At 39.0% G+C, this 25737-nt stretch overlaps 1 protein-coding gene across 3 annotated transcripts in view; it reads right to left on the reverse strand.

Annotated features, from left to right (window-relative positions):
- The window catches only part of ASAH2 (N-acylsphingosine amidohydrolase 2), a 214973-nt gene that overhangs the window by 46864 nt on the left and 142372 nt on the right, over positions 1 to 25737 (reverse strand). The window contains exon 1 of one of the 3 annotated variants that reach the window (XM_087964165.1): positions 3442 to 3515. The exons of 1 other annotated variant lie outside the window; for it this stretch is intronic. The gene's annotated coding sequence lies outside the window, so the exon portion shown is untranslated. Of the gene's footprint in view, positions 1 to 3441; positions 3516 to 25737 lie in introns of those variants that run through there. One more of the 3 variants, XM_087964166.1, reaches the window with a different exon arrangement.

Genomic DNA, 25737 nt, shown 5'->3' on the forward strand with positions numbered 1-25737 from the left:
AGGATGGTGGATATTTTTCTGTTTGTGCAGAATGCTGTTTTAATGTTGTGTTTTTGGAGGATCTTGCTGATTTTGTCTGTAGTGCCTTTTATATATGGGAGGAGGGCTTTGCCGTTGCTTTCTTGTTCTCTGTCTTGGATTTTGGTTGGGGTTTCTTTTTGGATTAGATGGGTGATCTTCTTTCTTTGAAATCCATTGGCTGTTAGTACGTTGGTGAGAGTGTTTAGTTCGGTTTTTAGGTGTTGTTCATCAGCTAAGCATTTTGTTCTGGAGATGAGTGTCTCAGCTACGGAATTGATCTGTGCTGGGTGGTGGTGTGAGAGTGCGTGTAGATAGCGGTTTGTATGTGTTTTCTTTTGGTAGATGGTGTGTCCTAGGGAGCCATTGGGTTTTTGTATACCAAGACATCTAGGAAGGGAAGTTGATTGTTAGCTTCTGTTTCCATGGTGAATGTATTTTGGGGTGTAGGCTGTTGAGGTGTGTGAGGAAGTTGTTCAGTTTTTCTTTCCCGTGTGGCCAGATTATGAAGGTGTCATCTACGTATCTGAGCCAGAGTTTGGGTTTGTGATCATATTTTTCTAGAGCTTGTGTTTCACACACAAGATGCCACCACCACACTTCCACGTAAAAATCAGACTCACACCCACACAGAAGATGAGACACGACCACAGACCAGAAGCCGCACTGCAGCTGCATCACTACCCACTTCAAACTCCTCTGAACCATACATGAAGCGAACTGACCCCCACCATAAAGATGTGGCACGACCACGAACTCGAAGCCAAACGAACACAGACCCAGACCCCAAACTCAAAGCCATATTAAAAACCCAAAATGCTACATCACAGCCACCCGCTCAGGACATCACATCAGAAAACTCAAGAAATTACACCTCAAGAACTCAAGAAGTCACAACACAGCAAATGACCCAGGATATCACAGCACAAGACCAAGGATACCACAGCAATAAATCTCACAAGGTCATCACACAACCCATTACCCAAGCTGTTACTACACAGGAGGCTAATCGAAAAGAGATCAAAACACAAACGACCCAGGAGATTACAACGCAAGACCCAGGATACCACAACAAAAGAACTCACAAGCCCATCACACAACCCATTACCCAAGCCGTTAAAACACAAGAGGCTAACGACCCAGGAGATGACAGCACAAGATCCAGGATATCTCTACAACAAAAGGCCATTACACAGCCCATTATACCAACATCAACTCCATCAACCAATCAAGAGGCTGCAGCACAGCCAACCAGCCCAGCACACCATCCCCCACCACTTGTATATATAGAGAGATGGCAGCTCCGGTCACACACTGCTTGCACTGGCACTAAGCCGAAAGCACCAGCCTGAAGATGGCGAGTGGGACCTCGCAAACGTTGCTTAGATACTTTGAATCTTACGCGGGAGAAAACCCGAATAACCAAAGATCCACATACAAATACCATGAGAACCTCAGAAAATATATATATATATATATATATATATATATATATATATATATATATATATATATATATATATATATGTATGTATATATATATATATATATATATATATATATATATATATATATATATATGATGATGGCAGATGAGATTCTGCTGAAACGTTGCTACAACTTTAAAAGCACAACTGCTATGACGTGGGAAAATACCCGAACAAATCTGAATGCCATATATATATATATATATATATATATATATATATATATATATATATATACACACACACACACACATACATACATACATACATACATACATACACACACACACACACACACACACACACACACATATATATATATATATATATATATATATATATATATATATATATATATATATATATATATATATATTCTGAGGTTCTCATGGGTATTTGTATGTGGATCTTTGGTTATTCGGGTTTTCTCACGTAAGATTGGAGTATCTAGGCAACGCTTTGATGAAGTCTCATTCATCATCTTCAGGCTTATGTCTTCGGCTCTGTGCTTCTCAGTAATGTGAGCTTGCAGCTGCTTCTTCCTTTTAACTGCTAGTTTAACTGCTAGCAGTTAAAAGGAAGAAGCAACTGCAAGCTCACATTACTCTGAGAAGCACAGAGCCGAAGACACAAGCCTGAAGATGATGAATGAGACTTCATTGAAACGTTGCCTAGATACTTCCAATCTTACACGGGAGAAAACCCAAATAACCAAAGATCCATATATATACAAACAAACCGCTATCTACACGCACTCTCACACCACCACCCAGCACAGATCAATTCCGTAGCCGAGACACTCATCTCCAGAACAAAATGCTTAGCCGACGAACAACACCTAGAGACCGAACTACACACTCTCACCGGCGTGCTGACAGCCAATGGATTCCATATAAATATACATACGTACATACATACCCTGTGGTGGCTTAGTAATAAAGATCTTGAAATCCATCATTGGAAAATTGGAATCCAATGCAAATAAGAATAGCAAAAATATGCCTATCATCAAAAGAGAAGCAAAGAAGAGATCATGGGCTGTTTTTAATTGCTCTTTTAACCAGATCATGCCTGATAAAAATGCCAGTGTCTGACATAACAATGCAATGCAGATCTTGCGAATCAACAGAATATGGGGCCAGCAAGCGTCCAGCTCTTTTCTGAGCAGCATCGCAGGGAAACTCCACAGGCACCCCCTCCCAAGAGCTACAAATGGGGCCTTCATTTAGGGAGTCCCCAAACTGTAATGATATCTGGGAATGATCTTGAGAAGATTGGGGGAAGAGATGCTACCTAGTGAATGATCAGATGGCAGGGGGGACTTAAAGTTCAAGTCCAAGTTCAAATCTTCATTGTCAGAGTACAACATGTGTACAATGAGATTGGTTGAGCCTCCCTTCGTGCACCACCATCCCAAACACAATACAACTCTCAGTGAAAACAGAAAATCCCTAACCCACTGAATCCTACTAACAACACACAATCCAATTGCACCATGTGAACTTATTGCTCTTCACGCTGGCCCTGCAAGTCAATTGTACTATGTTCTAAGGTTATTTTCCATTCAGGAGTCTGATAGCCCATGGATAGAAACTATTCTTCAGCCTGTTTGTGCAGATGCCTATGCTTCTATATCTCCTTCTCGATGATTAGGAGAATAAAGAAGCGCTGACCAGGGTGAGAATCGTTACTGAGGATTTGCCTCACTCTTCTAAGGCAGCGAGTCCTAGCGATGTCATCTAGTAGTGGTATTAGGGAACAGCCATGATGCTACATAAACTGGCAGAGAAAAATCTCAGAAAGGAAGCTGTCTAGTTTATCAGGCTGCAAAAAGAGAAAGCGGAAGATTTGTACTTTCAGACTTGCAAGATTTTGTTAATGTAGCCTTACAACAAAGTAGAATAAGCTCATCGGGTCATATTTTCTGTTGGTTTACCTGGAAAGGCTGGAGGGCCTTCTTCCCAAGGTTTTCTTTTTCAACTTTTCAAATTGCAAATGTAACTTTGTGAAAAAAATTGACATGAATTTACTGATGAAAAAGATACTCTTACACAACTGACATCCTGCTTAAGCAATAGGATAACATATGAAAGCAGTGTGTTGTAACCAGCAATTTTTGTGCTGAAAGAATTATTGATTATGAAGATAAGATTTTTCACTGTACAAAAGAGCCATTAAGTGTTATCAGACTTTGTTCTTTAGGATATGAGGTGCTTGATAAATTGTGTGGTGATAATAGCTGTTTTGAACGCTTGATTCTTTACCAATAGATCACATGAAACCTGAGTGTTGTCAAATACTGTAGTGTTTGCTGATATAATCTCCAGTTAGAAAATAAAGTTCAACTGATTTTAAAGGCCTCAGATTGAGAATTGCTAGATTCATCTATTGATCCCAGTTCAACTAACAATTAATTATGAAGGCTATGAAATAAATAACTTGCAATCACACTGTCCATAGTTTGAATGGGACTTAACAAATTTCTCACTTAGCGACATAAATTTTGGGCTCAATTGTGGTCGTATGTCGAGGACTACCTCTACTATTTGTCACTTTGCTTTTGTGTTCAAACATCCCAGCAAACTGGGATTTGTTAATTAACTTAAGCTTTGGCTAACGATCAGAGGAGCATTTTTAACTGATATGATCAAAGGGTAAAATGGATATTTGAATGGAACTAATAAGGACATACCAAAGGGGAAATCATTTCACCACTAATCTCTCCCTTTGAATATGTGTAGTAATAAAAATTACAGGTTAAGGGAGGCATTTGAAAATTATTCATTAAGGGTGGCTCACAATAACCAAATGCAGTGAAGTGAAACCCTACAGGACCACGTGTACTTATATCTTCAGGACTACCTTCTCCAAGAGGATATGCCTCTCTACTTGGTCTAATTGCCCCTGCTCTATCTTGTCTTTTTTTTAAAAAGAAATGGTAAAAACCCTCTTTTGTAAGACCTTGAGAAAGAAAATATTTTAATCGAGGACATCAACAGATATTGTCTTATTGTTGGTTGATTTTTTTAAAGGATGTATTTATGTATGTTTCAGGTTTTAATGGATATACTGATGTATGTACGTGTTGCAAGTACGTGTTGCAAGCAGCTACACAAGGGAATTATCAGATTATTTGTATTGTTGTTGTTATTATTATTATCATCATCATCATCATCATCGTTGTTGTTGTTGTTATTACTCCCCCCTTAAAAAGATTTCTTAATCACTAAAACCTGACCTGCAATAACCCAAGGAAACAGTGTTGTAAGACAAATAAGATATTGTAAGACTAATTTAATGACCGTACCTGAAAGTAATGCTGGAGACTATTTGATCAAGTGAGAGACCGACTAACAAATGAAATTCCAAAACATTCAATTCCATGGATATACAAAAACTTAACACTCAATATGCTGCACCCAGACCTGCAAATGTTTTACATACTCAAATAGGTGTTAAAAACCAGACCTCCTCCAAAACTGCATGACCACCAAATCAACACCGATATACTTTTCCCTGATGCATACTTCTCTCTTATACAAACACACATATTCTTCCCTATAAAAAGCATCCAAAACTCTGCAGCCTGCCATTTTCAAAAGCCGATTTCTGTGCTGTGGTCTTGAAGATAAAGAAAATGTTCTATTCTCCTCTACAAATCTATCTTCTTAGCTTGGGGATCAAATCCCCTTTGATCTTTCAACATCCCCATTGCCATCTTTATCTTGAAACTATTCAGGTTGTCTGACAAATGGATGGTATTTGATTTATTGAATGCAAGATTTGTCAAGGTAACCTTAAGCTGCATCTTAAAGAAGAAAACAGAACTTTAAAATAATAAACAGCTAAAGTTTAAATCAACTTTAATTACTAATTCAGGGATGGGATCCGACCAGTATAACTACCGGTTCTGTCACTCTGCATCACGCGAGTGCAATTTACGACCTGCTAAGCTGCCCGGACAGCTGAGCAGTGCTGCGTGCAAGTGCACAGCAGTTGGAAAAGCCCTTTTTTTTCCTGCTTTTTCAACCGCAGCTGTGTCACGCTGCAGTTGAAAAAGCAGGAAATAAAGGTCAGGTAAGAGCCCAGGCGGGCAGGTGGGCCAAAACAGCGGCAGACATAGAACCGGTTCTATGTATGCTCTCTGTCTGATGCTCTTCAGAACTACCAGTTCTACAGAGGTGGACAGAACCAGTAGAATCCCACCTCTGCGCTAATACCACAGTAACCCAGCAGGAAAAAAAATGATATTATTATGTGAGTTTCTGGTATGATTATGATGAAATAGGAGAAGGTCCTATACGTGAACTTGAAATTCTAGACCTAGAAAACCTTGAATTACGCCGTCTTCGATCTGATCTAACTATATAAAATCATACATTGCAATGTCCTACCTGTCAATAAATACTTCAGCTTCAACCATAACAATACAAGAGCACACAATAGATACAAACTCAAGGTTAACCGCACCAAACTTGATTGCAGGAAATACGACTTCAGCAACAGAGTGGTCAATGTCTGGAATATTCTACCTGACTCTGTGGTTTTTTCCCCAAACCCAAAAAACTTTACCCTTAGACAGTCTACTATTGACCTCACCCCTTTCCTAAGAGTTCTGTAGGGGGCGTGCATAAGTGCACCAACGTGCCTACCGTCTCTGTCCTATTGTTTCTTTTATTTTTCTTATATGTACCCATTTCATGTATTCATATACTATGTATATACTTACAAGATACTATTATCTTGTAAGTGATTGACAAATCAAATAAATAAATAAATAAATAAATGTGCAAGTAAAAGGATGTCTTTTTCTCTTGCAGCTTTAGCTACTGTAGAATTGCTTTTATGCTGAAAGCATGGAATAAAATGTTTATTAGAAACTCGTTTGGAATTCATATCTCTAGGCTTGTCTTGATAAGATAGGGAGATGGGAACTGTTTTTCTGTTCTCTATAATAGTCTAAAGTTTAAAACCTAGACTTCAACTTCTATCAGCTCCTGCCTAGATGAAGAATGGCAAAAGATTGTGAGCGACATAATTATTGTCTAATTGGTGGCATTCATGGTTCTCAACAGTCCAAAGAGTTATTTGCGATGGATTAATCATTGATATTTTAACTATTGGATTTTGATACATTTTCCTCATTTCTGAAAGCTCAACCTAGCTGAAGTATTTTGCTTGAACATGGTGTTTTAAAAAAGGAAAGGGCATTTAACCAATTTATAATATTTAGAAATATCATCTTTAGCTATGTTTTTTTATTCTGCTTTCCACAGGCATGAAATAATGTTAAAGCAACACACAGACTTCCCTCTCTTTGAAATCCCATGTAGGATTTCACTTAATTGCATTTGGTTATTGTGAGCCACCCTAAATGAAATTTTCAACTGCCTCCCTCAACCTGTAATTTTTATTACTACACATATTCAAAGGGAGAGATTAGTGGTGAAATGATTGCTCCTTTGAGATGTCCTAATTACTTTCATTCAAATATCCATTTTACCCCTTGATCATATCAGTTAAAAATGCTCCTCTGATCGTTAGCCAAAGCTTAAGTTAATTAACAAATCCCAGTTTGCTGGGATGCTTGAAAACGTAAGCAAAGTGACAAATAGTACAGGTAGTCTTCAACTTATGACCACAATTGAGCCCAAAATGTATGTCGCGAAACGAAAAATTTGTTACATGAGTTTTGCCCCATGTTATGACTTTTCTTGCCACATTAGTTAAGTGAATCCCAGCAGTTGTTAAATTTTTGAGTGCATCTGGCTTTCCCATTGACTTTGCTTAACTGAATCTGAATTGGCATCCTTCAGTCTCAAGAGACTGGTATCGTGCTATGAAACCAGTAACTGCCACTTCCCGTGTTGTTTCAATGCTGTGTGCAAAGCTGGAGTGTCATCTCCAGAGCAGCAGTTGCCAACCGGTGGGCCGCAGGCCACTGGTGGACCGTGAGAAAATTTGGTGGGCTGCAGAGAAATCTCACTCCCAGAGCAAACCCCCAAAGCAATTAATCCAGGCTGCGCAGAAACACAAGTCTGCTTAGCCCACATGGCCCGCGGGAACCCTCCCCACCCACTCACTCCTTACCCAGCAAACTTGTCTGCTAAGTTGCTGTTTTTCCGACCATCCTCTGTTCTGCTGTGCCAGGAGATTTAGATTAGCTAGGAAGCAGGAAATGGTTGGATTTCTTGCTTTCCAGCTAAGCACAGCCGAACCTCCCTTAGGACTAAAGGTTTGCTTACAAGCAAATTCAGTGCAGACTCACGGCAAGCAAATTTGAGAGACCGAGCTAGCCGATGGCAGATAGATAGATCACTGAATGATTCTGTGAGCAACTGAATCTGCCTGCTTTGCCTGATTTTGGATAAAAGTTGCTTTTTTTATAAAAAATTCAATATTTATGTTAGGGATATACACCCTAGCAGAATCTGCACGGCAGTCAGGCAGGCAGGCAAATATGTGAGATAAACTTTGTTGTAGCTTACACTTAGTAAAACAGATACACAGTGCTAGTTAAATAGTTTATTCCAGTAAGATTTATAGCATAGTCAAACAGTCCATATATCATACTAGTGTATGATATATGGACTGTTTGACTATGCTATAAATCTTACTGGAATAAACTATTTAACTAGCACTGTTCAGTCCATCCGGGGATTATTCAGTTGCAAAGTCCAGTGTCGAAAAAGAGGTCATTAAACTTACAAATATCAGTCCAGTAATATATCTCTTCGCAGCAGAGATATGAAGAAGTCAAACATTTTTTCTTCCTTCAGCAACAGCAGAGAACAAGCAGTTAACAATCCATCATCGTCAGCAAGCAATTCAGTAAGCCAGCAATCAATCAAGTTCTCTTGCTCCCTCTTATGGCAATTTACAGCCGCACCCAAAATTACATGCTTTGCAGTTAAAGTGACACACACTTAAATTCACTATCATAGTCTATATATATTATTTTACCCAAACTACGTTAGGTAACCTATGTTATTCCTAACAATTTACATACATGGTATGTTATTAATTAATTTTGTGAGTTTGCTTGCTAGCAAATTTTATGAGTTTGCTTGTAAGCAAATTTTATGTGACAGACTGAACTAGCCAATGGCAGATATAGATTTCTGAATGAATCTGTGATTCTGTGAGCAACTCAATCTGCCTGCTTTGCCTGATTTTGGGTAAAAGTTGCTCTTTTTTTATAAAAAATTCAATATTTATATAAATATTTATAATATTTACATACAAGTCATGCCCAGCCAGTCACATGACCACCAAGCCACACCCACAAATTAGGCCATGCCCACAGAACCAGTTAGTGGTCCCTGGGATCTAAAATTATGAGTTTGGTGGTCCCTGAGGTCCAAAAGGTTGGCAACCCCTGCTTCAGAGCACGAGGCCTGGGTAATTTAATATGGAGGATAAACTGTTACCCAAGCAGCAGATTCCCCCCTCTCCACGTCACTGAAATAGTCTAATGGAATGGCAGAGCTGATATGATTAATTCCAGCTGTGTCGCAGGAGTTACCAGAATGTGATTGTACACAGTCATAAACTGCTTCCGGGACTCCGGCTCTGGATTTTGCCTCGAGGTTGACTCCTGAAGCCTTTTCCAATAATAGATATAGCCACAAGGCAGTGGAGGTTTGAAATCAGAGTTTCCCTTCTCCTAGAAGATGGTTCTATCATTTTATCTGTTGTTGGGGCATAAAGCCCTTTTCTGCCTTCAAAACTGTTGACCCTCTTCTCCTGTAACCCTGGAAAGGGGCCCTTACCAGGTGCTACCAGCCAGGCCAGCTGGACCAAGGTTTTTTTTAAGGAGGTATTACTCCTCTGGCACTCCTTCTCACTCCAGGATGCCCAACTTGGCTTCATTTGCTTATTGGAAGGTGGCAAAAGGGGAATCACATGACTTTGGGACACTGCGACCATCATAAATACAAATCAGTTGTCAAGCTTCTGAATGTAAATCACATGACCATGGGTCATGGATGCTGCAATGGTCATAAATGTGAAAAAGGGACATGAGTCATTTTTTTCAGTGCTGCTGCAACTTGGAATGGTCATTAAACAAACTGTTGTAAGTCAAGGACTATCTGTATGACTGCCATGTGGAGACTATTTGAAATGCTTTCTCTGTGGAATAGTGACTCGAGGATTTTACCTACAGGAATGCAAACATTGAGCTCATTCTGTTTCCAAGTAATAAAGTGAACATTAGAAATCTACAATATCCCAATAGCTTTATTTATAAAGCCGCTTGTCACCATTTCAGTTCTCCATCTTTCCAGATCACTGCAGTTCATCTGATGATACTAGGTCTGAGCAGGATAGGTTATAGAGATAGGTCAGGGGTCTTCAAACTTGACAGCTTGTAGACTTGCGCACTTCAACTCCCAGAATTCCTCCTCCAATCATGTTAGCTAAGGGATTCTGGGAGTTGAAATCCACAAGTCTTAAACTTGCCAAGTTTGAAGACCCTTGAGATAGGTTATAGAGAATGGTGCAAGTCATAACCAGGGGTGGGATTCTGATCCCTTGTTAACTTTTTAAGCAGTTCGGAGAACCAGTAGTTAGAAGCAATCTTCTTTTGTTTTGTTTTCCACCCTTATTACATTCTTGCCAGTACGCCTAGACTTCCTGTCTCCGGAGCTTCTGGGGCTTGACTTTCTTAAAGGGGAAGGGTTGTTTTAAGATTTTTACACTGCTCTTGGGAGGAAATACTTCCCTGGACAATCAGCATTTTGAAGAAATCATTGAATAACCGTAAAGAAGCTTTTAATGACAAGAAACCAAAATGAGTGACCTTCAACAAGGCTACTTGGCTAGCTAGAAAGATTGACATTCAAATATGAGTTTACATACCCTTTCTGAGTTTTGGTCTAAAACTGGTTTTTGGTGAAGGTTAATTCTGTGCTTGGTGACATTTAATCCTGTGTTTATTGATGGGATAATTTTTCCTATTCAGCTTCAACAAGCAACAGCTACTGTTGTGATTTAATTATTTGTATTGTGTTTGGATTTTTTCCTGCCTCATGGTTTCTTTTTCTATCTGGGGAAGGGGCCTTCCTTTACTGCTTTAGTGGTACCTGGCACTGTCCTTTTGGGGTATACTTCCAAGAGGCAGGATACAAGCTTGGCACTGATTTTTTTACTGCCTTTCTGGGGGTGCATATGACTTTCCTTAAATCTGGATGGTTTCCTTAGGATATCTTGTGAGGTGAGTGAGACCAGCTGGTATCTTTAAGTTGTGCAAATGGATCTGAGGATTGCTTTTCCTGGGTGTGCTCTTTCTGGAGAGTTTAAATGACTTCTCTGCTAAAGGATTTCACTTTATGAGCAAGAGTTGGCTGCTTGATAGTTATCACTGCATTTTAACTATTTTAATTCCTCAAGCTGCTCTGTCACCCTGCCTGATTTGTAACTCCGGCTTGCAGGTATTTTTAATCTAATGATTGGTATTTAGGGCAGCTTTTTGCAAGCAAAGAAGCTTTTGTATTTTTGTACAGGTAATCTTTGACTTACATCAGTTCATTTAGTGACCATTCAAAGTTACAATGGCACTGAAAAAAGTGACTTATGACCATTTTTCACACTTATGACTGTTGCACTGTCATGAGAGGCCAGTCGAAGAGAAGCGCCCCTTGACATGAGTGATGTTGAGTTGGCCACACCCACCCAGTCACATGACCACCAAGCCACACCCACCAATTAAGCCACGCTCACAGAACCGGTTGTTAAAAAAATTGAATCCCACCCCTAGTCATAACTGCAACTTGTTTCCACCCCACCCACCCCCAAGGAGATTTTGGGTGCAAATCCAAATAATGATGCAAAAGTTATTATATATATTTATATTTATATTTATATTTATATTTATATTTATATTATTTGTATTTATATTTATATTTATATTTATATTTATACATATACATATATTTGCGCCCAAAATCTCCTTGCTTTGTTACAACTCCACCATGCATGATTAGAAGGTCCCTTCTTCCTTTTCATATCCCCAACCCTGGTTTGATATTCCTTTACAAGTTCTGGAGATTTTGTGATGATGCGTGAGTGGTATTTTGCTTTTATATATATAGATATCATTTTTCCCCTTTAATCTCACAATTCTTATAATTATTAGATAATATCTAATAATTTGCAGGCCTTTTTATTGCTATGCTTATCAGCACTGAAGCTGTTGGTTCTGCTGTATTTGCTTTTCTTTTGTTAGCTCAGCATTATAAAATAGCATTAATAGAAGTATTAATACAAACAGAAGTGGTATTCAGCAGGTTCTGACCAGTTCTGGAGAACCGGTAGTGGAAATTTTCAGTAGTTTGGAGAACCGGCAAATACCACTTCTGACTGGATATTTCACAGTATCCTTCCCCTGCCACACCCACCAAGCCACACCCACAGATCTGGTAGTAAAAAAATTTGAATCCCACCACTGAATACAAAGATAAAACTCTTCAAGGGTGTTGTTATAACAATTGTAATATATGCTTGTGAAACCTGGAAGTGTACAATCAAGAGAATTAAATGGTTAAATGTTTTCCAACATCTATGGAATGTTGGAAAACATTTAATGCTAATAGAGAAGATTCCTCCATGTCTCATATCATGACCACATCACTAATGAAGAGGTACTAAAAAGATCAGATTTAGAACATCTATCAAGGATTGTGAATGCAGCTGGTTTGCCATATCTTATGTATGCTTAAAGATCAGTATCCAAAAATTGCACACTGTTTGATACAGCCTGGAGGAAAGAGAAAATGAAGCCAGCCTTGGAAAATTTGATGCCAAACTTTTAGGGAAGATCTTAAGATTATTAATGTCCCTTTGAACAATGCCAAGATGCTGCAAATAATTGAAATCACTGGAAAATGTTTGCTGCCCAATGTGCTCTTCATAGGTCATGATGATAAAGACGAAGAGTGAGTGTGAGAATCCACTCTTAGCTAATATTGAACCATCAGTATTAATACACTGATCAGTGTATTAATATTGGTAAATATTAATTGGTAAATATTAAACTAGACATACCCAATTCCATACCTAATTGGAAAACTGAAACTGCATATAAATAATTCTAGAATAATTTTAGAATTAGAATCTAATTCTTAATAGATTAACAGAGTAATATAGTAGTAGTAAATAAACTAAATAGATTAAAATACATTAACATGATCCAGATGGTCAGCTTTGTAGCCCTGTTACAATAACAGTGAAGTCCTTGATTTCAATTAACTATTTCACTCTATCTGGCATTGAAAAAAAGTCAATCAATCAACCTCATTTGTTTTTAGAGTAGTGTAAGCAATACATCTTGCAAAAGAAAATTCATGAACGAAAATTCTACACCAGCTTGATTTTTCTTCCTTTACTTTATCAGTTTTCCCTACACTGGACTGATTCCAAATTTACTATGCAAAATGTTAATTTCTAATATTCAGCGGATAGAACCCTTGTTCCTGCTGTTTTCTCCTCCTCTAATCGTTGAAAATTCTCAGCAATACCCCCTTGTTCTTTTCTTAAAAGAGATTTGAATGCAACTTACTCACTTCCCACAGGCAGGTGCTCACTCTGAGCTTCTCATTTTAAGGACTGATTTGCCTGCTATTACACAAGTAGCTGTAGGAACAGTCTGACGCTCTCATTAGATAGGTATTTTTATGACACTCAAGAAACCTGCTCTAACCTTCTCACAGAGCAGCTGTTGTGTGGGGGAAATGGGAAAGGCAGTGCTGCGTACATTCTCTGGAGCTGAACAAAAGTTAGCAATAGCATTTAGTAATAGCATTTAGGGTTATATATCACTCCAGAAAGCTTTACAGCACTCTCTTGATGGTTTACAATCTGGGTTCTCATTTTACCGACCTTGGAAGGATGAATCAACCTTGAGCCCCATCAGCATCGAACTCCAGGCTGTGGGCAGAATTTTCCTGCAATAGTACACTTTTAATTATTGCATCACCAGAGCTCACCAGGTAGGATATGAATCCAACAGCAAAGGGATAGTTTTTTGCCCAATCTGCTAGTTTTCCACTGGAAGCTTCTTGTGACTTGGGCCAGTTCCAGAAACAACTAGGTTGATTGTGTTCTGACCAAGGCTTATTGAGACTCTAACAAACACATGTTAGTCCCAAAACCCTTTTTTCTTTATTTCAACGGCTGTGAATTTCAGTCATTCACAGCCCGTAATGTGTCTCAGTTTGTAAATAGTTCCATGGAAGTCTCCCAAAGTCCTTCAGGATAAGTCTGATAAGGACACACCTCTATCTTTCTTGAAATGCTGCCAACAATTAAATTTCTAAGTATGAAAAATGGTCATAAGTCACTTTTTTCAGTGCAGTTATAAATTTAAACGATCACTAAATGAAATGTTGTAAGTCAAGGACTACTTGTTTAGTAATTTTTAATCCTCTTTCAAAGTTACAAATAAACAAACTTTTGTTCCCATAGCCTAGCTTTTATTTATATGTAATCCAGAAATCATAATCTTTCATAATGTTAGGAATGTAAGTCACCTAATAGTTATTTGGGTTGGAAATATATAAACTAGGATAGACATTTTAATACTGTATCTTTAAGAAAATGCAAAAATTGTAATTGGGTGTGGTTTATCAAACGGCCATAAGATGGAGCCAGAAACCTGGGTTGTTTAGTCTCAGTGAGTTTTCTGTTCCCTTCTGTTGGAGAGAGTTGCCGTTCTTCCTAATGACTGTTACTGATCTTTGATTTAAGTCTGTTACTGAACTGTTTTTGATACTGGACTTTGATATTTGGATTATCCCTGAACTGAACACTGACTAATTTACCTGTGAATGACTTGAACTGCTTATCTTGGACTTTGCTTAAACGTTTATTGGAAGTAAAAACCTACATTTACCGTACAGTGTATCTGTGTGCTGTGTGTGTATTATCCAACATTACTCTTACTACGTCTCCCTGTATGCGCTCATTCTCCTAACGGGGAATTACCTCAACACATTCACTCATCATAATCAATACTTGTTCAACAGAAGGTCCATTATGAGTTACCAGAAAATCAAACAAACAGTTTATCTCTGGTCAAATAGGCCAACTTTGTATTTCTTCTTTTTGCTCTGCATGTTTTTGATCTTTAAATCATTCCTGCAGAATTTAATATTTCATTGCTTTTTGGAATTTAAAAAGAATCTTCTAAGTATCCACCACCCTAAAGTCCAGGATTTTTCCCCAAAGCTATTCCATGTCCATATCCTTTTCTTGGTTTATGTCTTTTACTCCCATTTTGATAATTTCAATTTTGTTGTCTTTCAATCCTAATCATCTTCTAAAAGTTTATCCATTTAATCCATTGTGTATTCTTAGAAATTAATTACATATATTTTACACTTTAAGATAAGAAATTTTTTTAATCGGTTTAGCCCTTTTAAATATACTATTTGTGTCAGGCTTCAATGTTTCCACACTCACCATGAAGCCCCACATGGAATTAACTGAACTGCATGGCTAGGTTGATGAATGACGGCGAGGTCGTTGATAAGAACAGCAAAAGCTAACATGTAGACTCCAGTCAAAATGAAGGATTGTTATGTCGACGCATGCTGGAGGTTTGCAGAACATTAGAGAACATTAGGGGAGAGTAGGTAGATAGATAGATGTAGTGGGGAGAAACTCCAGCTGGAGCAAATACTGTTAGAGGGATTGTGATGAAACATTTAAGACAGAAAGGGGAAGTTGGTTTGAATAATGCTAAAGGGTGGCTATAGCTGTGGGGAGGAGGTGGTGGTTTAGGGCTACACTAATTGGGAGTGGGATGATAGATGCGATTAGGAGCACAGGGAGGAAGCGTGGGGAATTAGCCGGGAGGGCAGATGTTAGGTTAATTACGAAAGGTGGATTATTGCATAAAAGGTGCTGAGAGGCAGTTGCTCTCAGCACTGGCTTTATACAGATATTTTCTTGTTGTCGCTGACTTGGATGGGATGTATTGTAAATAAACCATTATCTTAACTCCACAGAAGTGAGTAATGTGGTTTATACCTAAAATCCCTACTTGCCTAGAAAGGCTGACAGAAAGCCAGTGCTCATTTACACCTGTACTTTGAGTGAAGAGAGAGTGATTGTCAGGTGACTATGGCAGAAAGTACGGTTCCAGAATGGTCGGAAGAAGAGGATGCAGAGGTAGAGGAGGAGGCAGGGGAGGTCGGACGGAGGTTGAAGCCGACAATGGAGGAGGAAAATATGCCTTCGCCAGAACAACCAGGTGAAACCTAAACTGCCTAAAGGTAAAAAAAAGAGGTGCAATTGAGTGAATCCCTTCATCAGCGGAAAGTGGATAAAGAGGCTTTTTGGGAAAAGCCTCAGCATCATGAGAAAGAACTGGACTGGTGGGTCAAACGTTGGCCTGAGGAAAGCCAGTGGGTGGCACCAGGCAGCGAAACTCTAGACATGCTAAGAGGTCAAATTGAAGAGATTTCGTTGAAGGGTCCTATTGGGAGGGGTTTAACTGAGAGGAGGGAGGGGTTGAGTCTAGGCAGAGACCCCTTATTCACATTCAGTCCTATGGGGCTTCCAGTGTTGGATGTTGGAAGATTAGATCAGTCAGAGATACGGTCTCAAAGACCAGATGTCATGCAAGATACGGAAGAGCAAAGGTATACCGCAGGACCCCGTGTATCAGAATGGCGAGACCTGTCATCTGGAGCTCATTGGGAAGTACCAGCACAAGGGAAATGGGGACCCCCTCCCTTAACTGCAACTTTTGATGGCAGTGCCAATAGGATAGCTGTATTCTTGGGGCAAGTCATTAACCACTTCAATCTGTATGGCCATAGTTACCCTTCGCATTGGTCTATGGTGGTGGCTGTGACAAGTGTATTAGTAGGGGAGGATCAAGAATGGGCAGCAGACATGCATAGCCATCGGTCAGCTGAATTGGGGGATAGCAGACAATTTTTGGTGGCATTGAGAACCCATTTTGAGGATAAAACAACCGATAAACAAGCGGAGGAGGATTTGCTGGCTGTCAAGCAGAAAGGCAGAACAGCTCGGGAGTATGTCAGTGACTTTTGACAAGTGGTTGGCAGACTCCCTACTTTACCAGAAAGTCTATTAATCCATTTATTCAGGGAAGGACTGGATAATAAACTCAATCAAGTTTGTTTGTGTTGTGGTTCTCATACAGCATTAATAGACTGGTATAGGGTAGCTATTGAGCTAGATGATGGGTTATGTAGATTAAATCCAAGACCTGAAGGAGTGATACCACGTAGAGGTGGGGTCCCAGTAAAGAGGCCTACAATCAGACCACTACAAAGTCAAAGTGGCAGATGAACAATGAGGTGTTTCCGATGTGACAGGCCTGGACATTGGGCAATGGACTGTCCAGTACCACTGTTGTCTGTATCTAGAGATCCTCAGGTGGCTTCAATGTTGCATTAAACTAAATCGGGTGGTCAAAGTTGGCAAGAACATGAGAGGATTAGGAAGGCTAGTGAATCAATCTCCAGTTAGTAGCGATGTAGAAAGATTGTCTATCATACCATCAACAGCTAGGGATGAATGTGAGACAGAGGAAGAGGTGACTGATGACCCGATGGTGAGTGGACCTATTCAACCTTTTATTATTCCTGTTGCTCTTTGGAATACATGTACCCTGTTTCTCCAACAATATGGCCTCCCCCAATAGGAAGTCCTAGCATGTTTTATAGGCATGAAATGAAATTAAGCCCCTCCCCCCAAATTAAGGCCTATATTAAAACATGCGAAATGGGGGGAATGGTGGGGGGGCTTGCCGTTAGGAAGTACTTTTGTTGCACACCCGGATATACTGCTGCCTGCGTTGACCCCGATACTAAGTGCCTCACCAACGCCGAGGTCAACATCCAAGCTGTCGCTGCCCGCCCACCCAAAGATGCAAGGGGGGGGGGAATTAAGTCACCCCCGAAAAGACAGCCTAGCCATTTTTTCGGGGCTCAAAAAAAAAATAAGACCCGGCCTTATTATATGAGAAACACGGTACCAATAAGGGGACAAGGTTGGGAGCACTAATAGATTCAGGGTGTATCAGGTGCTTAATAATTCAAGTGGTGGTGGATAGGCTAGGGTTAAGGAAAGTCCAATTGAGCACTCCTATCAAATTCGCACAAGTGTACAGGTCTATATTGGATGGGATTCCGGCAACTCGCCAAACCAAATATGTTAAATTGGTGATGGGAGAGCACTGGGAATGGATATCTTTTGTTGTGGTGTCTCACATGAACGAGGCACTAATTTGGGGTTAGCTTGGCTTGATAAGTGGGAACCAGTGATACATTGGGAAGGGGGTTTTCAGAAAATACGGCTGGCAATTGAACCACATCCACCTACCCCGATGATGTACCACCAGCCGCCAGTAAATCAGTACAAGAAAAAGAAGACCCAATATTACAACATCGATACCCAATTGAATATGAAGATTTGGCAGATGTTTTTAAAGAGGAGGGTACTGATTCATTACCTCCCCATCGAACAACGGATTGCTCAATAGAAATAATGCCTGGAGCAAAACTTCTGAATCCACGAATGTACTCAATGACACCCGAAGAATTGGAGGAGATGAGGAAGTATATTGGGAAACTTTTAAAAAGAGGATTCATTACGCCTGGTAGATCTCACATGGCATCTCCAGTGTTGTTTCGTGAAAAAAAGGATGGTGGTCTACATTTCTGTGTTGATTATAGGGGCCTAAACGCTATTTGTGTAGAACCCTTGTATCCGCTATCATTAATAAAAGACTTATTAGCGAAAGGACGGATTTTCCTTTAATAAAAGACTTATTAGTTGGCAAAAGGACGGATTTTCACCAAGCTTGATTTAAGGGAGGCTAATTATCGAGTAAGAATTCATCCAGGTGATGAGTGGAAGACAATGTTTAATTGTCCATTGGGCAGTTATTATTTTAATGTAATGCCATTTGGTTTGCAAGATGCCCCAGCAGTATTCATGCAATTAATCAATGAAGTTTTGCATGATTATCTCTATAAGGGTATATTAGTCTATTTGATTGATATTTTAATATATTCCAACACAGAGGAAAAACATATCTACTTAGTAAGGCGGGTACTCAATAAATTGTTAGAGGCCAAACTTTATGTAAAATTGTGATTTTCACACTAAGCAACTGGACTATCTTGGATATTGTATTTATTGATGCTCCTTGTAAACAAGGGAGTTCATAATCAGATGGTTATGATTATTAAGCAAACCAAAATATCAAAGTTTTGTGCAAGGATGGTATCAGCACCAAGAGTGCTGGTGGCTTTTATGCTTGAAGCAATTAAGAGGCTTATTGTAACCTTTGACACAGGCAGATATTTTGTAATTCCTTCATTATGGCTATCCCTGACATTGAAATGGAATTCAGAAAGACAGGAAAGCTGCATAATGCTGGAGAGGGGAGAGGGGAGAGAGAGAGAGAGAGAAGGGGAGAGAGAGGGAGAGGGAGAAAGAGGGAGCAGGAGAGAGACCACAACACATATTCCATTGCTGCTAGGGCCTAGGCTAAGCAGATATTCTCTATCACAGTTAAATATTTGACCCAATTTCTTCCACATTTGTAAAAAGAAATCAGATGAATTTCATCATGTATGATTGAAAAGATGAAGACGAAAAATATAGGTGAGCATTATGCTTCTGTGTTAACATGTTCTAATTTATTTATGCTGTGCACATTGCATAAGAGTGGAGATCTTATTTCCAATCATTGGGATCATCATTTCCTTAACCTAACATAGTTTATCTCAACCTTGACAACTTACATGAAGACATGTAGACTTCAATTCCCAGAATTTCCCAGACTGGGGAATTGTGGGTGTTTTTTTTTTATAAACAAATTTTATTTTTTAGACAAACATACACAAACACAACATAAAAACATCAAGCCATCTTCCACTTACGTAAGTACAGTGTGTCGGTTGGTTACAAATTGTTTTGTGCATCCCCTCCATAGTCCTCACTTACAATTACTTGTATATATTCTCATATTATCAATCAAATATTCCTAAATTATTATCATTGTTAATCAATCATTTGACTATACTGTAATTCATTCATGTTAAGCGAGATATTCCATATTTTTAAATTGATTTCTTATAACAATTCATATTATCATCCTAAATCCATCCCATAATTATAATATATGTATTATCATACATCTTTATGTATTCTATATAGTTCTATATAGTTCTATTCTCCTTATATTGTAAAGTTCTACATATTTCATTACCATATTTTATTTTCTAACCATTGATAAAATAAATCCCAAATCTTATAAAATTGTTTATCTTCTTGTTCTCTAATTTCAAATGTCAATTTACTCATTTCAGCACACTCCATTATTTTCTTAATAACTTCCTCCTGTGTTGGTATTTTCTCATTTTTCCAATTTTTAGCAAATACAATCCTAGCCACTGTTAATACATTTACAATCAAATATTTCAATTCCCTACTGTATATTTCAGGTAAAATTCCCAATAAAAATATCTCTGGTTTCAAGTCTATGTGGGTTTTTTTGTCATTTTTTCCAACCATGTCTGGATTTTAGTCCAATATCTTTTAGCATCTGTGCACGTCCACCACATATGGTAATATGAGCCAGGTATCTGATGACATTTCCAATATTTTTCAGATTTGTTCTTGAACATTCTTGCTATTTTTGTTGGGGGTAAGTGCCACCTGTAAAACATCTTATACGAGTTTTCTTTATATGCTGTTGACATTGTCATTTTATAATTTTGAGACCACAATTTTTGCCATTTTTCTAAGTCAATCCCATATCCAAAATTTTTCCCCCAAGCAATCATTGTTTCTTTAACTTGTTCTTCTTCTAGCTTTATTTCTAATAAATATCCATACAGTTTTTTAATCATCTTTTCATCAGTACCTGTCAAAATCTTATCTAATTCAGTCAGTTTTGGAATCTTTATCAAATCTAGAGTGTATTTGCGTATATGAAAACCAATTCATCTTTATACCTTGTTCTTCTAGTTTTTGCATAGATTTAAGTTCACCCTTTTCATTCAATATTTAACCACATTTAACTGGTTGTTCATTTTTATATGTTATAGGATAAGAAAATGCTTCAATAGTCAATAACCAGACTAGAATTTTCAAATAACATTGCTTTTTAGTCTTCTCCCAGTTTAGTAACAAAGCCTCACGTATATAATGTCTTCTAAAATACCCCTGTGTTTTAGTTCCCTTGTACCATAAGAAGGCATGCCACCCCAACAACAAGTCATGTCCTTCTAATGTCAACAGTCTGGTATTTCTTAGTGTTATCCATTCCTTAACCCACATCAGGTTTGTAGTTTGATAGTATAACTCCCAATTAGGCAGGCTAAATCCTCCTCTTATTCTAGCTTCTTGCAATTTATTCTCCCTTTCTTTCCCTGCCATATATACTTCAGCACTATTTTATTTGAATCTTCAAAGTCGTCTTTCCCTAGCCTAATTGGAATTGTTTGAAACAGATATAAGATTCTAGGTAATATATTCATCTTAATTGTTGATATTCTCCCTATTAATGATAATTGTAAATTTTCCCATTTCGCCAGATCTGTTGCAATCTGTTGTTTGAGTTTAATATAGTTATTCTCTTTAAGTGTGCTACATCTTGCTGTCAAATGTATCCCCAGGTACTTAACCTTATTTGTGACCTGGATTTTCAAAACATCCGCCAAGGGAATTGTGAGTATTGAACACATCCCAAAGGTACTTTTTTCCAAAAGGCAATTGGAGATCTATAGGAAGTTCTGCTGCTGAACTCATCCTAACAATTCACATTGAGGTGTAAGATTCAGAAACTTTTTCCCTACCCCCATCCTTCCTCCCCTGCCAGAATCCAAATCTTCCACTCCCTCTTTTAAAGGACAACAGTCAAGGTGAGGATGTTCTGAATCTTTTTCTCACACTATTTTCCCAGTTAATTGTTTTATCTCCCCCACATCCTCATTTCCTTTATACTTTATCTTTGCCAGTTTCAATCTCTGTCTTCTCTTATCTTATGTAACTGTTATCTCTGGCTGGCATGCTCCAGGTCCTGTCTCTTAGGTAGTGCCACCTTGTGGGATCTAGAAGTTATGCCTTCAAAGAGGAGTAAGGAGATAACCTTGAAGGAGAAATGCAAGTACAGTTAAGTAAATGTTAACTTCGGTTGGAAAAGAAGATGGGTGGAAAAGAAACTCAAGATCACCCCACCTTGGTTCTCTTGAGTTCAAGAAAGAGCAGATGGAAACTTTCAAAGCTTTCAAGATTCTGTTAATATACAGCTGTAAAGTTCCAGTAGTTACTGTGGTATCGGTTTTCCAATCTCACAAAAGTGACACTTTCTACTGCAGAGTCTTCCCTATAGAGCTGCATCCCTAGAGAGATGCATATTCCCAGAGATACAGATGGCTCTGGCCATGGTGGGTTTTGTTGTGTTTTTGTAAGGATGCTCCTTTGGACAGTTGGACTAGGAGGTTAAGCAAACCCTGATGTCAATGGCGATTCTCAGTTATCCAGGTCATGGTTGTCCCAAAGATGCTTGGAAAAGCACATTTGGGACAAGCTCTGATGATTAATCTGTTTAGGTCATGTTAGCATTGATTGGAAGTGAAATGAATTTTATTAAGTGGACCATGGGCATAGTTTATTATTTTGAAAACTGTATAATTATATTTTTATTTTTGGTTTTTAACCCTTTCTTTGTCAACTAGAGCCATTACTATGAAATGGGTGCCTATATAAATTGTATGAATAAGTATTTTTAAAACTCTTATCTATAGATGGATCAGAGCTGATGCGGTGTAATCAGGGGTGGGATTCTACCAGTTCGCACCTATTCACGAGAACCGGTTGTTAACATTCTAAGCAGTTCAGAGAACCAGTTGTTAGAAGAAATTACTGGCCTAATCCTGTAAGGAAGGCAGGAAGGAAACATTCTGATGTTGCTTACAGAAACTGCCTCTCCATTAAACCTTATTACATTCTTGGCAGGACTAGACTTCCTGTCTCAGGAACCTCTCTGGAGTTTTCTTTCCCTCTTTTGCTGGTACTTTGCTTGTGTGGAGTGACCATTCAAAGTTACAACGGCACTGAAAAAAGTGACTTATGACCATTTTTCTTACACTTACAACTGTTGCAGCATCCCCACAGTCATGAGAGGCCAGGCGAGGATATGTGTGCCTCGATGTGAGTGATATTGAGTTGGCCATGCCAATAACATGACCACCAAGCCACGTCCACCCAGTCACATGACCACCAAGCCACGCCCACCAACTAATCCATGCCCACAGAACCGGTTGTTAAAAAATTTGAATCCCACCCTGAGTGTAAGATGCTAGACCAGGAGCATGGAAATCCAGGTTCTAGTCTTCCCTCAGATATGTAAGCTGTTTGGGTGACATAGGGCTAGTCAAATCCAAAATCATAAATTCATAGTGCTCCCACCCTTTTCATTTGCCACAAACTGCTAAAGATCTAGTTGTTCTCTCAGCTCTATGGTTAGGATGTGGTTGAAATCCTTTGGTGGTTTTTTTTTTTTTGGGGGGGGTCTTGCCTTCTGCTTAATTGTTTTTGTTTTTTTCCCCTACTCAATATTCCTTTTTTAAAAAAACTGTAAGCTGCCTAGGGTCACTTTAAAATCAGGCAGTCTTAAAATTGTAATGATAAAGGGACCAAGTACAGCCAAAGAAATGTACTAAATAACATTAGAGGGCATAAAAAATGATGGCCTTGGACAGTAATGGTCAAATAAGGTGACCTGAACCCTGGCCAAGAAAATAACATGAGAAACAGTGGTGGGATTCAAATTTTTTTACCACCAGCTCTGTGGGTGTGGCTTGGTGGGCTTGGTGGGCATGGCTTGGGAAGGTTACTGCAAAATCCCATTCCCTCCCCACCCACCCCACGAACCTGATTTCCAGCTCCGTTTTCCTGTGCAGGGCAACAAAAGAAGACCCAGCCAATGAGCTGGGACTCAGGAATCAGAGAATAGATGGGTATGGGGCCAGTCAGAGGTGGTATTTGCTGGTTCTCCAAATTACTCAAAATTTCCGCTACTGATTCTCCAGAACTGGTCAGAACCTGCTGAATACCACCTCTGATGAGAAAATATCTCAGACAAGGTCCTCCCTAATTCATATGAGGGTAAACTGTGGAAAGGGGAAGCACATTCAGACTGACAGTGGTACCTTGGTACTCAATTGCTTTGAAACTCAATAAATTTGGTACTCAACTCATTTTGATGTGAAAACGTTGTCCTAGCACTCACTGTTTATTTGGTAAATAACACACTAGAACTTGTCAGTATTGTCTGGTGTTCACACTAGAACATTGTGATATTATTCCTTATAAGAATAATTTGTTTGGTACTCATTGTTGCGTCTCCTGGAACCAATTAACAATGACTACCAAGGTACTACTGTATAAGATTCTGTTACTATAACTGTTACCATAAAAGTAGTCCTGACCTACCCTATATAGTATTGGGTTTCTAGTCTAGTCTTTTTTTTAGGGTTGACAATGACTCCCTAATAAAGGAAGTTATGCTGAAAAGCAATGAAACCAAGCATCTATAGAAGAATGAGCAGCTGCCAAGGCAATGCAGACAAAGCAGAAGCATTACAAGTACAGGACTTTTAACAACCTTGAAGGAAAGATTAAGGGGGGAAATCATGGTTATAAAAAGGCACATTAATGAAGGAATTGTTTTTTTATTGTGATTGTTGCTGTGCAGCAATGTGTTATAATGAATTTATGCGTTTGTAGACTCATGAGTCTGCAGTATACAAATTTGGATGTTGATGTTGATGGGTATTTTGAAGCTTCGTGTATTCTGAGAAAACAAACATTGCAAATTATGTTACAGAACAAAGGACATCATGTTGAGCCAGACGTTGGTTTCTTCCCAATCTGTGACTTGATCTGTAGCTATTAAAATTACCACCTATTTTTTTAAAGAAACGTAATTATTAAAAAGACCTGCTCCTCCCATATCCTCTTGCCTGTATCCAAAAGGAATGTCAAAAACTTCAGTAAGATATTTTAATGTTCAGATAATTGACATGTGGTACCAACATATTTATTTTACTTGTGCAGCTGGTTTTCCAGCATAGGAAGGCAAGCAGCACCTATGGGAATACATGTCTTTCTCTTCCTTTTAATTAGGCAGCCCAAGTGTTCATAGGTAGTCTATGTGGGAATGGAAAATTCTAATGACCCCCAGATTGTACCCATTGCTCTTACCCACATCTAGTGCTACCTTGGATTCCATACAAATTGCTATACTAATTCTTCTTTCAGGAGGGAGAGGAATATAAAGGGTTTTTAAAGGAGGGTAAATGTATGAAGATGATGTTTTAGATCCTGCTGACCTTTCTGTCTTTAAAGAACAAGACCAGAATTTGTCATGGACCTCACAATGATATCATCAGATCTTCCTTCCAACTCCTCAACTGGAGAGTACAAAAATGCTCATTAGTGAGCTGCACTATCTATGTTTTAGTATATTTTGGATATATAAGCCCAAGGATCATTGAATCTCTCCCAGTGATAAGAGAGAAGCTGACTCGAAACAAGTGTGATGACCCAGGGTGGGATACAAAATAAACACGGTCACAAAAAACAGGTGAAGCCCCTTTTATTCCTTCACTTTGCTTCCAAGCTCCAAATATCCTTGACTTTTCTCCTTTGGAGGAAAAAAAAATCCCACACAAGAAGAAGGAAATGCCGCTTAAATCATAAAGAGTAAAAAAACAACACAAACCAGGCAAGATAAAGGCTTGAAGACGTCCACAGATATCAGAACACACACTGGGAAGGACGCCAAACTCAGAGAGGAACAATAAACTAGAGATATTTCCATGCTTTGTTTCCAGCACTCGCTGTACACATGTCCGTCCTTTTATCCAGTTGTCACAGCTGCAGCGCATGAAGAGGATCAAGGCCCTTTCCTCCCCAGTAGACCATGTCTCTTCCTTACCCTCTCCTCCCTGTATGCTCTAGGATGGAGAGGGGATGGGCCTGGGTCCTCCTCTGACTGCCCAGCCAGCCTCTGCCCTTCCCCAGCCTCCTCCACAACCTCCGGAGCCACACTTCCACTCCCTGTCAGCTGTTCCTCCTCTCCCTCAGAGTCAGTCTCCACCAGGGGCATGACACAAAGAAATGAAGAGAGACCAGTTTCTGTCAATAGATAAGAACCATGGACATGACTCTGGAG

This window comes from Notechis scutatus, chromosome 4, assembly GCF_049901735.1.
Source record: "Notechis scutatus isolate UNSWTSFEM ecotype Mainland chromosome 4, rNotScu1.2, whole genome shotgun sequence".
Lineage (NCBI taxonomy): Eukaryota > Metazoa > Chordata > Lepidosauria > Squamata > Elapidae > Notechis > Notechis scutatus.